Below are 12,815 nucleotides of genomic sequence, written 5' to 3' on the forward strand. Positions count from 1 at the left end.
TTTGTCTGGGAAATGGGTAATTTTAAATTGTAAAATTTAGATTGCTCTTATTTTTTTTTTTTTTTTGGTCCGGTCGTGGGGCCTGAACTCTGGGCCTAGGCGCTGTCCCTCAGCTCTTCAGCTCAAGGCTAGCGCTCTACCACTTGAGCCACAGCGTCACTTCCGGCTTTTTTCTTTTTGCTTATGTGGTGCTGAGGAATCGAACCCAGGGCCTCAGGCATCCAAGGCAAGCACTCTACCACTGAGCCACCTTCCCAGCCCCTAGATTGCTCTTATTAAAGAGCAGAAGATCATTCAGAATGTTCTGAAGTGAATACATATGACTTACATAATCAGAAAAAAATCCAATCATATATATTTTAAGAAAGACACATGAATAGAAATTTAATTTTTACCCAGATGACAATCCCTGACCTTCTACAGCTCATATCCAAAGATTCAAGAAGCACAATTACCACTACTTGAGTTTGGAGGAGCAATTACCTGGTGAGTCTCCAGTTCTAAGAACTATTTTAGTTGAGTTATTTTCATGCTGTTCTCTAAGTCAATAGAGAAAATCCCAGACAATGATTCTAGACATACAAACACCTGTTCTTCAAGTAATTATCTGATGACATTGATTTTTTTCCTGTTTTCAGGTAAAACACCAAATTAAAGAAAGGGAAGATGAAATAGTTAAGTGTAAACACAAATATATAAATCTGGTGGCCCATGACTTCAACTCTGAGTCAAAGATGCGTGATCAATGACAGTACAATCCCACTGCCCCAAACATACATACACACACACACACACACACACACACACACACACACACACACACACACACAACTGTAAACATGAGCTGTAATTTTAATGGGCCCTCTATTAAATATGTGCTTCATCGTTGACTGAAATGTTATATGGTATAGGATTGTCTTCACTGCTGGCACTGTGTGCAGACACAAAATTTAGTGACATAGATGGCCTGTTTCATGCACTCATGCACAGAGAAGTATCTACAAGAAGATATATTCTATTGTCTTAGTTAAGAATGGTTGTTTTTTATGATGTGGCAGGAAAAATTAACTATTGAGAAAGTAATCTGTAGGGATTCCTGAACATGTTAGTGCAATCATTTAGCTATCTCAATAGTCAGCTCTAAATATCTTTCTGCACAGCTCCTGATATCTTTTAAATATGTACTAACCATTTTGAACTCCACTTGATATGGCTCTTTAGTATTATGTGCTACAGTTAACTATTGGAATATGCTGGATAGTAAAACTAAATGTAACAGTTCCAACATTTCTCAGGGGAGTGATTGGGAGCACACATATGTTCTTCATCAGGGTTTCCAGCTGAAATCTTCAAAATCAAAAGAGAAAAAAAAATAGAGCCTATTATGTTGAACAGTGTTGCAAACCATAATGGAAAACAACAATCTTTAAAGCTAGTTTTTTTTTTTGGCATGCCTAAAACAAGAAATCTGAAACAGTGGAAATGAAGGCATATTCCTTCATAATAATGGCATGCCATAAACCATGAGGATCCATAAACTAGAAAGATGAGCCAAAATCCTAATGCGCATTTCTCCTTTCCATCCTGAAGCTGTCATTTCAATGAATAGACAGAGTATAGTCATAGGCTGGTAACCAATCTTATCACTGCCATGTTCAAGGAAGATATTTCTGAAGCATTGGAAACTGTCTTTCAGCAGAAATGAATCATCTGAAATTTTCTGAATTACTGGGGGAAAACTGAATAAAGGAAGAATGCAGCAGTAGTAGTAGGAGAGAAACTCTTATTAGCTTTTACAATTCTCAGTTTGGAAGTATTCATAAGACTAACTTTATATAAAGCTGAGTAAAGTACCTGGTCAAATATGAAAAGTGCTTTGTTTGAAAGCAAACCTCTACTTCTGTAAACAAAATGTCAATGCCATGGACTAATGGAGATAAAAACTTTTGTAACTGAATGGCAGGCATAATAGCAATAAAAGTTTATGGTAACTTTCCTTGAAAGCTGTCATGAACAAATGATTGCAAACAGGTTTTTGATTGTGTGTGTGTGTGTTTTTTTTTACCTTTTGGCTAGTACTTGGGTTTAAATGAAGAACCTTGTATTTGCCTGGCAAGCCATGTTCTGTTTTGCTTTATTTATTTTCAGACAGGGGCTCACATTTTTGCCTGGGCCAGCTTTGGATTGGATCCTCCCAACTATGTCTTTGCGGGGGGGGGGGGGGGGGATGTAGGGCTTGAACTCAGATCCTGGGTACAGTCTGTGAGCTCTTTTGTTCAAGGCTAGTGCTCTACCACTTTGAGTCACAGCACCACTTCCAGTTTGAGTGCTTAATTTTTTTTTTTTTTGAGTGCAGTGATAAGATTGTTGCTATGGTAACTGGAAAAGAAATCCTGAAAGTCCATCACTTGCCTTTATTTTACCCACACCTGAAGGAAATCTAGTTCAGTAATGAGGTGACAGTTTACCAGCCTATGACTGGGACTTTTCTACCAGGGCTGGCTATAAACCTTGATCCTAAGATCTCAGCCTTCTGAGTAGCTAGGATTATAGGCGTGAGCCAGCGGCACCAGGCCTACAGGTGGCTGGGATTACAAATTCACAGCAACACAGCCTGATTATTTGTTGAGATTTGCTCTGTCTAACTTTTTACCTGGGTTGGCCTTGAACTCTGACCTTCCCAATCTGCCTTTCAAATAGCTAAGATTATACAGATAAACCATGGTGCTTGGCCTGAAAACAGACTTCTACTATTGGTTGTCAAATATGGCTTTGTTTTTGTATGAATAAGAGCACATAATTGTTTTGCATTGGAAAGTAGACCTGACAGTATCAAAAGCTGCTTTCCACAATCCAAAGAAAAACAAATCCTCATGCTCCATTGTGCATGTAAGAGAACGCTAGTGGAAAGTCCACTGGACAATGTCCCCTTTCTCAGTATTCTCAGGCTGAGTGCTTCCTGTACATCTGTAAATTTCCATATCGTGGCTATTGGGAGAAAGGTCACAGTGCACACCAGAGTGTCACTGTCTCTTCAAGACAATGGAATATTACTCAGCCTTTAAAAAGAAGGAATTTCTGCAATTCAGCGTGAATGGACTTTGAGCTCATTTATTCCAGGTGAAATAGGCCACATACGGTATGACTACACTCATATGAAGTATCTAGAACAGGAAATTTGTAAGCCACAAGGAGCTATGAATCAATAGATGGTTAATTTCCATCACACAGATGAAGAAGTTCTAGAAAGTCATTGCACACCACTGCACCTGAGGTGAATAGTACTAGACAGTACACTTAAAAAATAAAAATGGGGGACTGGGAAGGTGGCTCAGTGGTAGAGCGCATGCCTTGCATGCATGAGGCCCTGGGTTCGATTCCTCAGCGCCACATAAGCAAAAAGAAAAAAGCCAGAAGTGGCGCTGTGGTTCAAGTGGTAGAGCGCTAGCCTTGAGCTGAAGAGCTGAGGGACAGTGCCCAGGCCCAGAGTTCAGGCCCCACGACCGGACCCCCCAAAAAAATAAATAAATAAAAAAATAAAAATGGGGGCTGGGAATGAGGCTTAGTGGTAGAGTGCTTGCCTAACATTCATGAAACCCTTGATTTGATTCCTCAGTACCACAGAAACAGAAAGGCCAGAAGTGATGCTGCGGCTCTAGCCTGGAGCAAAAGAATCTCAGTGACAATGCCCAGGCCCTGAATTCAAGCCTCGGGATTGGCAAAAAAAGAAAAGAGAGAGAGAGAGAGAGGAAGAAGAAGAAAGAAAAAAAGATGGGGGTAGACCTCCTGTTACATGGTTTTACTATATTTTAATTTTAAAACAAAAATGTCTCCTACACCTCCTCATTTATTTTATGTGGTTAATATTAAGTAGGAAAATGGACAGGTAAGAAGGAATAGAAAAAAAAACCAGAAAACCAAAATCCTTTAAAATTAAAATCAAACCTCATAAGTAAAAGTCAAAGAGGATTTTTTTAAAGTATGGTACAACATGTAATTTATATGATTCAGGCAATCCATGTAAAGCTTTTTAAATTATTCCTGTTAACTATCAGAAGTCCCTATGTCATTATTTTATGCCAAAGTTGTAGGAATTATATAGCAAAGAAAACTCAACTACAGATTTAACAGCAAAACCCATTGCCATAGAATTTGATAACTCAAGCATTTTCCACAAAATTTACTCATTCTCATATAGGCTTCAAATACATAAAACTTAATTAATGCAATTCCCAACAACACACAAGTCCCAAAGTCAGTTCTCTATGCTGGGAGGTCTTCTCAGACTCGCTGGCAGGCTTTATTTTCCAAGATATCTTTCTTACATTAAACTCCAAGCTGCTGTTCAGTGTTTTCTGTCTAATGCACAGTTCTGTAAGCAGTCTATTTCCACTTAAATAGTGTCTTCATGGAATCAATTTGCAAGGAAAAACCTAAGCAACCTTACTAGTTAACTGATGTTGGATTAAAATTTAAATAAGATTTTTCTTTTACTTAAAAGCAGCCTAAAGAAGAGACCATTGCTTACTGATAGCACACCAGAGCATCATTTCATCTAGCTGGACATCTTTTAGACTTCTAGTAAGTTCTGGAGTTAGAGAAAAGGTTAGAGACTCAGTCGAATCCCTCCGTATTAAAACCTGAGGCCAGGCTTCTAGTATAAAGTTCACATGTTACAGCCCCACAAGCTGAATGCCATCATTCAATGAGATCTCTGACTCACACAGTGATCTAGAAAATAAGACAATCTTAAAATTTGAGTGATTTCAAAGTTTTCTAAAAAAATAAAAACAAGTACAGATTCCTGTTGAGATGTTAAAATGTCAGATCCATGGTCCCTGGAAAAAATAAAAGAATCTACATTTTGACACAATCTCTATTAGTTCTTATGGTTCCTTAGATGGAATTTGTCATTACCATTGCATTTTTCACTGCTGTTTTTCTAAAACCTAGCCTGTTTTTATTACTTGCTGTGCCTAAAAGCATTAGAGTTTGAGACTCCTATTATAGCCCATAGTTTCAGACATTATTCAAGTATAAAGACACATATATAATTAAGCTTTTAGTGTCTGTTATTGCAAGATACAAAAGAGAAATCTCATAAGCTTAGCAACAGTTTAAATGAATTTCTTTTAGAATCAGAATAGTACCTATAGTATTTGTATGTTTTATACAAAAAGTAATACTTAGGGGCTGGAAATATAACTCAAGTGTTAGAGCACCAGTTTAGCGAGCATGAGGTCCTGGGTTCAATCACCATATTGACAAATAAGTAAATACATTTTTTTCATGGATGATTGACTTAAACTATAAACTTTTGCTCTACTGGGATCCATGAACCACAGGTCTAACTGAAAGAAATCTACCCATTCCTAAGCCAAACAGACTATTGGTTGGTGATTTGAGACAATTAACATTTTTTGTGTCCTCAATGTCTTCATGTGCATGGGTTCATTATGAAAATGGATACAAACCCTCCCAAAACTATTCCTCAAGTTATTAGAAAAAGGAATAATCACAGAAACACAATGAAAACTGTAAATCCACTATTTTCAATTGTATTCTCTGACCCAAACTATATTTGAAAAGTCATTTTATTTGTGAATAAACTATCTCAAAAAGATGTTAGCATTTCAGACACATTTCAGTTGAACTCAGTGACTGGGTTATATGCATTAGACAGGCAAGTGTTTGGGATCATACTTACATATTCTCTTCTAATTAAAGGAGAAAGTACCTTCAAAAATCTAGTTTTATTACCAAGGATTATATGGTATGATAATGTCACTATGTGGTATTGTCAAAATCTTTGTCTATAAGAGCTTCTGTTTGGTCAGATGCAATACAGTAATGGACACTATTCATAACTGTGATTTAATACCAAGTCACTGTGACACTCCTTTGCACACATTTTCAATATAGATTTGGCATTGTATTTCTTCTGTTGTGTATTTTTTTCTTTTCTCTAAAACAGCTCTTTTAGGGGAGACATTGCCTGATGATGTTTATCTTGACAACAATGACACACTAACAATAATGATATAAACAACAATGATACAGATATTATATGCTAAGGACACACTGCGTGTAAGGATCTATGTCACATGTTTTGAACTATTTTATTTCATGGATTTGGTTACTATTACTATCCTTATTTTGACTAAGTATCTATGAAATTATATGTTCTAATCTATACACACAACTACTAAGACAGAGCTCAGAGACCCAATAGGATTCAGAATCCCATGCTAACAGCCTAAACATTTTCTGCCCAGGGTTCCTTTGAACGCTTTTAATGATGTGGGGTGAATGGACATGTTCAACTAATACTGATAAATTAAAAAGATGATATAAATCTAATGCTGCCAGCATACAATGATTTATTTAGTATTTGCTGTAAAAGACATTATCTTGCCTTAGGATGTCCTCTGTCACAGAAGTGTATAACTACAGTTGCAGTAATATGCATTTCTAACCAAATGTCTATTCTTACATTTTTTTTTCTTCTAGTCCCTCACTTGTTCCTAGGACTTGAAGAAAATGATTGTTTTCCTACTAAAAAGCGGGCAGACTCAATTAGCGTATGTCTTTTACTTTCATCTTTCCTCCCCTCTTGCCTGAGGTGTGGATACACACCTCAGGAACAGTGTCTTCTCATAACTACAATAACGAAACCATATCTTTAAGACATTGAAGAAGGAAGTCTGTAACTACAATAACTAAACCATATATATCTTTAGGACATTGAAGAAGGAAGTCTGAAAGAACATGAGGTCTGCTTTTTTCCAATCTTCTTGCTGTGGAAAAAAAATCCCTATTTGCCAAGCTACTCTGGGACATTTCATTACATATATCTCAGCAATCTCAAAGAAATGATGCCATAACTGATAATCCAAAATTATCTACAGGATATAAAAAAGACTTTTATACTTATAAACAACAGCTTTTATGAGACTATCATGCCTCTGTCTTGAAACCCAGAATTTTGAGATACTTTGAATTAGCCACATTAAACCTGGTTTCACATTAAACCTGATTATATAGACCCACTGCCCTTACTGACCTTGACTTTAAAGATAACATAAAAACTTCAGTGGAAATATCAAGTAAGAACAGAGACTGATTAGCAAAAAAAAAAGAATCAAAAATATTTTTGTGTCAAAAAAATTAATGTAGCCATTTACAGGAAAATGGATGAAAACGGAGAATGTGTGTTTAGTGAAATAAGCCAGATATGGAATAACAAATATAGCAGGGAGTTGGGGAAAGAGGTGAGAGAAGTAAGAATGGGGGTAGAAAGGAAGAGGAATATAATCAAAGCATGGTATATGCATATGGAAAAAAGTCATAGTGAAGCAAGTTATGTAATTTGTATAACTAATGCACTAAGAATTATTTTTTAAAAGCTGTGGTTGACTTTAAAACAACAAAACTCAAGTTTGGCTTTGCTTCATGATTCAGAACTGTCTGGTCAACCTCCCTTGGAGTACTGGCTTGCTCCTAACAGGCTTTAGTATGCCAAGCTGCTGTTTCACCTCATGCCACAAGCCAATTAGTTAGAGCCTTCAGTGGCTTGAGCCCCCAGGGCAATCTATTCAGGGCAAACTATTCTAGGCAAAACATCCTCATTATCTGTGAGTACCACAGGAAAAAGATGGAGGATCACAGACCTATGTGACAGCTAGGTGCTACTGAAATAGACTTGACCTCTTTACAACCCCATATAGACCTAAACTTAGTTCACATACATATCATCATTTTATTCTCAGCAAAATGACCAATAGTCAATAAAGCAGTTATGTCCAAGATCCAGGCTCAAGAATAAGTGATTTTCCCACTGACACACACATTGTTAGGAAATAGCAGAGCCAAGACTTTTAAATCAAGGATTTCTATATCCAACCCCTCTGGCTTTTCTGATGCACTTCTCTCTATGATGGCATTCCAAGCATACACAGACCTTTAAAACTTGCATTTGATTTCCTTCTCTGAAGGAAGTTCAAATGGTGTTGCCTTTTTCCTCTTGTGACGGCCATGCAAACACTAATGTATACAGAAACTGATACTCTCTTTGAACCTAGCAGGACCAAGGAAGCATAATACTAATTAGCATAAGGAGTTCTGACTAGTTTTCTTTTTACTGTCCCTACCCCCAATACATTGAAAGCCAATCCTTGCTATTCTGTGTGAGTAGAAAGAGATTTGGCTCACCACTCCAGGAACTGCCCCACAAGTATCTACTAAAAACAAAGCAGATTTAAAAAAAAATAGTATGCTTCCATTGAGAGACATACTTAAGATTTTGTTTGGTCTGGCCAATCACTGTTTCTTATTGTTTTTTCCATACAAAGAAAGAATAGAGGGACATGAAAGAAACTGTCAAAAATGAAACACAATGCGTAGATAAAAGAAATATGAATTTTAAACATGAGCAATTACTATCAAGAAATATTCTTAAAGAAGAAATTTATGTTTGTTATTCCTTTTTTAAAAAGCTAGACAGCTAGCAAAATTCAGGGACTGGAAATATATTATAATGTCTTTATAAATGCAGAAACAAAGAGGATATGATACACAAACGAAAATAGAAAGATATGAAAAACATCTCTAAGTAGCTAATATAGACAGATTTTAAAAAAAAGGCAATAAGTAAAATAGTAAGTGGAATATGAGTTCTCTATTCAGATAGTAATAAATATGAGGATATGGCATAAAGCAGCATATACAGGCATACATGAGTAATGTAGTCATTACAATGGGCTTGTGGTAGGAGGAAAATCCCATGTTTAAAGACCTAGGCTCCCTATCCAGTGTGCCTGGGTCTAAGTCCTAGTCTTACAGTTAGAAGTTAAGAGTTGACAGCATGCTTAAGTTTTAAGTGCAGAAAAAGGGTTTTTTATTCTTGCTGTTATTGCTAGTACTGGGGGTTTAACTTAGGGCCTGGATGCTATCTCTGAGCTAGTGGCAAGCTACTACTCTGCCACTTGAGCCACAGCTCTATATCTGCTTTTTGGTGGTTAACTGGAGATAAGAATTTCCCAGACTTTGCTGCCTGAGCTGGCTTCAAAGCATGATCCTTATGATCTTGGCCTCCTGAGTAGTTAGGATTACAGGCATAAGCCACTGATGCCTAGTAAGGATTGCTTTCTTGATCCTACTAACAGTTACAATAGTAAAACTGCCACATAATATGAAGAGTATCTTGTATTGATTATGTACTTTCAATAATCCTTGTCAATGAAATTTTCATCCACTTCAAAATAGGCACAAGACATCAAATAAATTCTATTACTAACAAGAAAGCCAAGACCAAACCCTGGAATAACATAAGGGCCAAACTTTTGGCAAGTTCACTGTAAAAGCCAGGTTAGCCTAGTTCTAGGACAGAAAGCACATTTGGAAGACAATTCAATTCTTGCATGACAAACTGCAGTATCTCTATCTCACAAAACTGTGTCACTACCACCCACTGCTCTGCCATTAATTTTGATCCCAAGATGTAGATTAAACATCCTCTTAGGCAGCTAACTTTAAGTATAAGCACTTCTTTTCAGGTCATTAGATTTCTCAGCACTCTTAAGAAGGGCTATACTCATACTGCCTAGTACAAGTCTGTCTCCAAGAATAAAGTTTTCTCGGAATTAGATTGTGTGTGTGTGTGTGTGTGTGTGTGTGTGTGTGTGTGTGTGTGTGTGTGTGCCACTGACTAGTACATGTATGCAAAGTAACATTTTCTCTTCCCTCCTTAAACTGTACATCCAAAGATAATCCAAGAAAGAATGTACACTTAATAATATAAGGTATCACAGCTAAGATATGGAACCAACCCAGATGCCCCTCAGAAGATGAATGGATCAAGAAAATGTGGAATATATACACAATGGAATTCTATGCCTCCATCAGAAAGAATGACATTGCCCCATTTGTTAGGAAATGGAAAGACTTGGAAAAAATTATATTAAGTGAAGTAAGCCAGGCCCAAAGAAATATAGGTTCACAACCCAGATGCCCTTCAGTAGAGGAATGGATCAAGAAAATGTGGTATATATACACAATGGAATTCTATGCCTCCATCAGAAAGAATGACATTTCCCCATTTGTTTGGAAATGGAAAGGCTTGGAAAAAATTATATTAAGTGAAGTAAGCCAGGCCCAAAGAAATATAGGTCCCATGGTTTCCCTTATTTGCAATATCTAGTATAGGTATGAGTCAAGCGGAAAAAGTCAGATAATGTGATGTTAGGAAAACGAACCCTCAAATATGTATTTTAATGTTTTTGTTTCTTTCATGCATGTGTTTCTAACGCATTTATAAGACTATTTCTTTGTTGCTTTGTATGTCCCTCCCCCACAGTGTAACCCCCGCTTTCACTATATTTGATGTCAGTATAACATGTGGAGGAGACGGGGACAAACAAGTCGTTTAAGGATTCAGGTGGACCTGTTGCAACAATGAGAAGTACAAAATGTCATGTCAAAACCAGCTTTACAATGTCGGTGTGGGGGGGGGGGGGGAGGGGGGGTATGATTGGGTGGGGGGGAGGGGGGAGGCTGGGAAGGGAGGTGAAGGGTAAACAAAGGAGGAGGCTGCAATGCTTGGTAAGAAATGTATGCATTATCCTGCCCATGTAATTGTAACCCCTCTGTACAGTATGTTCTCAAATAAAATAAAATAAAATTTAAAAAAAAAAAAAAAAGAAATATAGGTTCCATGGTTTCCCTTATTTTCAATAACCAGTATATGTCCGAGACAAGCAGAAAAGGTCAGATAAGTTTCTGTCGGGTAAAATGAACCCCAAGATAAGTATTCAAATGTTTTTTTTTCTTTTTTTTTGGGGGGGGGGGGTCCGGTCGCGGGGCCTGAAGCCTGGGCCTGGGCGCTGTCCCTCAGCTCTTCAGCTCAAGGCTAGCGCTCTACCACTTGAGTCACAGCGCCACTTCCGGCTTTTTTCTTTTTGCTTATGTGGTGCTGAGGAATCGAACCCAGGGCCTCAGGCATGCAAGGCAAGCGCTCCACCACTGAGCCACCTTCCCAGCCCCTTCAAATGTAGCTGTTTCTAACATATTTATAAGATGATTTCTTTGTTGCTTTGTATGTCCCTCCCCCACAGTATAACCCCTGCTCTCACTGTATTTGATGTTAGTATAATTTGTGGAGGGGAAGGGCAAAAACAAATTGTTTAAATAGGGATACAGGTGGACCCATTGCAACAATGAGATGTACAAGTCGTTATGTCGAAAAACAAACTTTACACTTTGGCGGGGGGGGGGGGGGGGGGGGGGGGGGGGGGGGGGGGGGGGGGGGGGGGGGGGGGGGGGGGGGATAGATGGAAGGGGAAACAAAGGAGGCAACAATGCTTGATAAGAAATGTACTCATTATCTTGCCCATGTAATTGTAACCCCTCTATACGGTATTTTCACAATTAAAAAAATAATAAGGTATCTTTAACTTTAAAATATTCTACAAGGGGCTGGGAAGGTGGCTCAGTGGTAGAGCGCTTGCCTTGCATGCATGAGGCCCTGGGTTCGATTCCTCAGCACCACATAAGCAAAAAGAAAAAAGCCAGAAGTGGCGCTGTGGCTCAAGTGGTAGAGCACTAGCCTTGAACTGAAGAGCTGAGGGACAGTGCCCAGGCCCAGAGTTCAGACCCCACAACTGGACCAAAAAAAAAAAAAAAAAAAATATATATATATATATATATATATATATATTCTACAAGCCCTTATTTTTCCATCTTCAGCTTCCAACCTTACCATTTTTCCCTAATATACACATGAATACACAAAGTATTTTAAAAGAAAAAAAAGCAATATCTTGAGCAAACATAATTAAAAACTAATAAAAAATGAATGGATGGCTAAATGAATAACTTGAACAAACACTAAATGAATATTCTTACAACATGACTTTAGTTCCAAAAATAACACAGCAACATATAAATATTATAAAAATCTATCCAAATAACCTCAGTTATATTATACATACTATCCTTGTCTGTCTCTGAAATTACACACTTAAGGAATAACTTCCAATTAAATTGTCCTAGCGTTCAAATTTACTTTAACTCAAAACCTTGTTCTAAGTATTAAATAAACTATATTAAGCCTTTCTAAGACAGTTTTCATGTACAGCCAAACAAACACATGCAATCACATTCAGTGTTGTTCTTAATGAAATAGGAACAAATCCCACAAATGTTGTTTAAGCGGACTTTCGGCTGGCAAACAGGTTCTATACTAAGCAAGGAAATATATCATTTCAGCAGATATTTCAGAGAGTTTTCATCTCATCAGGGTTGCACTTTCCATAACTAACCCCCAAAAAGGTCAGCAGTGAACACAAAATAAAGTACACATGCACAGAATGCTATAGTGTCTATAGCTCCAGAAAAGTCTAAATCAACTCTCCCCATGAGGACCAATAGGGGACAAGATGAAAAGTTAGAGGATATATGTATATGCATTTGTATGTATACATGTATATACGTGTATATTTGTAAATATGTGTGTGTGTTTAATCTGCCTTGGTTGAGCCTTTCCGAGTGTCTGTATATACCTAAACATACACACAAACACACAAACACTCGAAGTAATGAGTGGATAGGTGGGTGGAAATTTAGTATGTCTTTAAAGTATTTCTGCTTTACATATATTCTAATAACATCTTACTGTGGAAGAGACAAGACTCAATCTGTACCGATGGGAATTAGCTTCACAAAACATAAATACCAATATTAAATCTGACACAACATACCATAAAGCACATGTTTTTATGAGTTATGCCACCAAAAGTGAAAATAGATTTATGATACTT

The 12,815-nt window shown here is 37.4% G+C and overlaps 1 protein-coding gene across 1 annotated transcript in view; it reads right to left on the reverse strand.

Annotated features, from left to right (window-relative positions):
* The window catches only part of Scfd2 (sec1 family domain containing 2), a 317,132-nt gene that overhangs the window by 204,771 nt on the left and 99,546 nt on the right, over positions 1–12,815 (reverse strand). The gene's annotated exons all lie outside the window — the stretch shown is intronic.

Source organism: Dipodomys spectabilis, unplaced genomic scaffold (assembly GCF_019054845.1).
Source record: "Dipodomys spectabilis isolate Male_0828 unplaced genomic scaffold, ASM1905484v1 ptg000043l, whole genome shotgun sequence".
Taxonomy (NCBI): Eukaryota; Metazoa; Chordata; class Mammalia; order Rodentia; family Heteromyidae; genus Dipodomys; species Dipodomys spectabilis.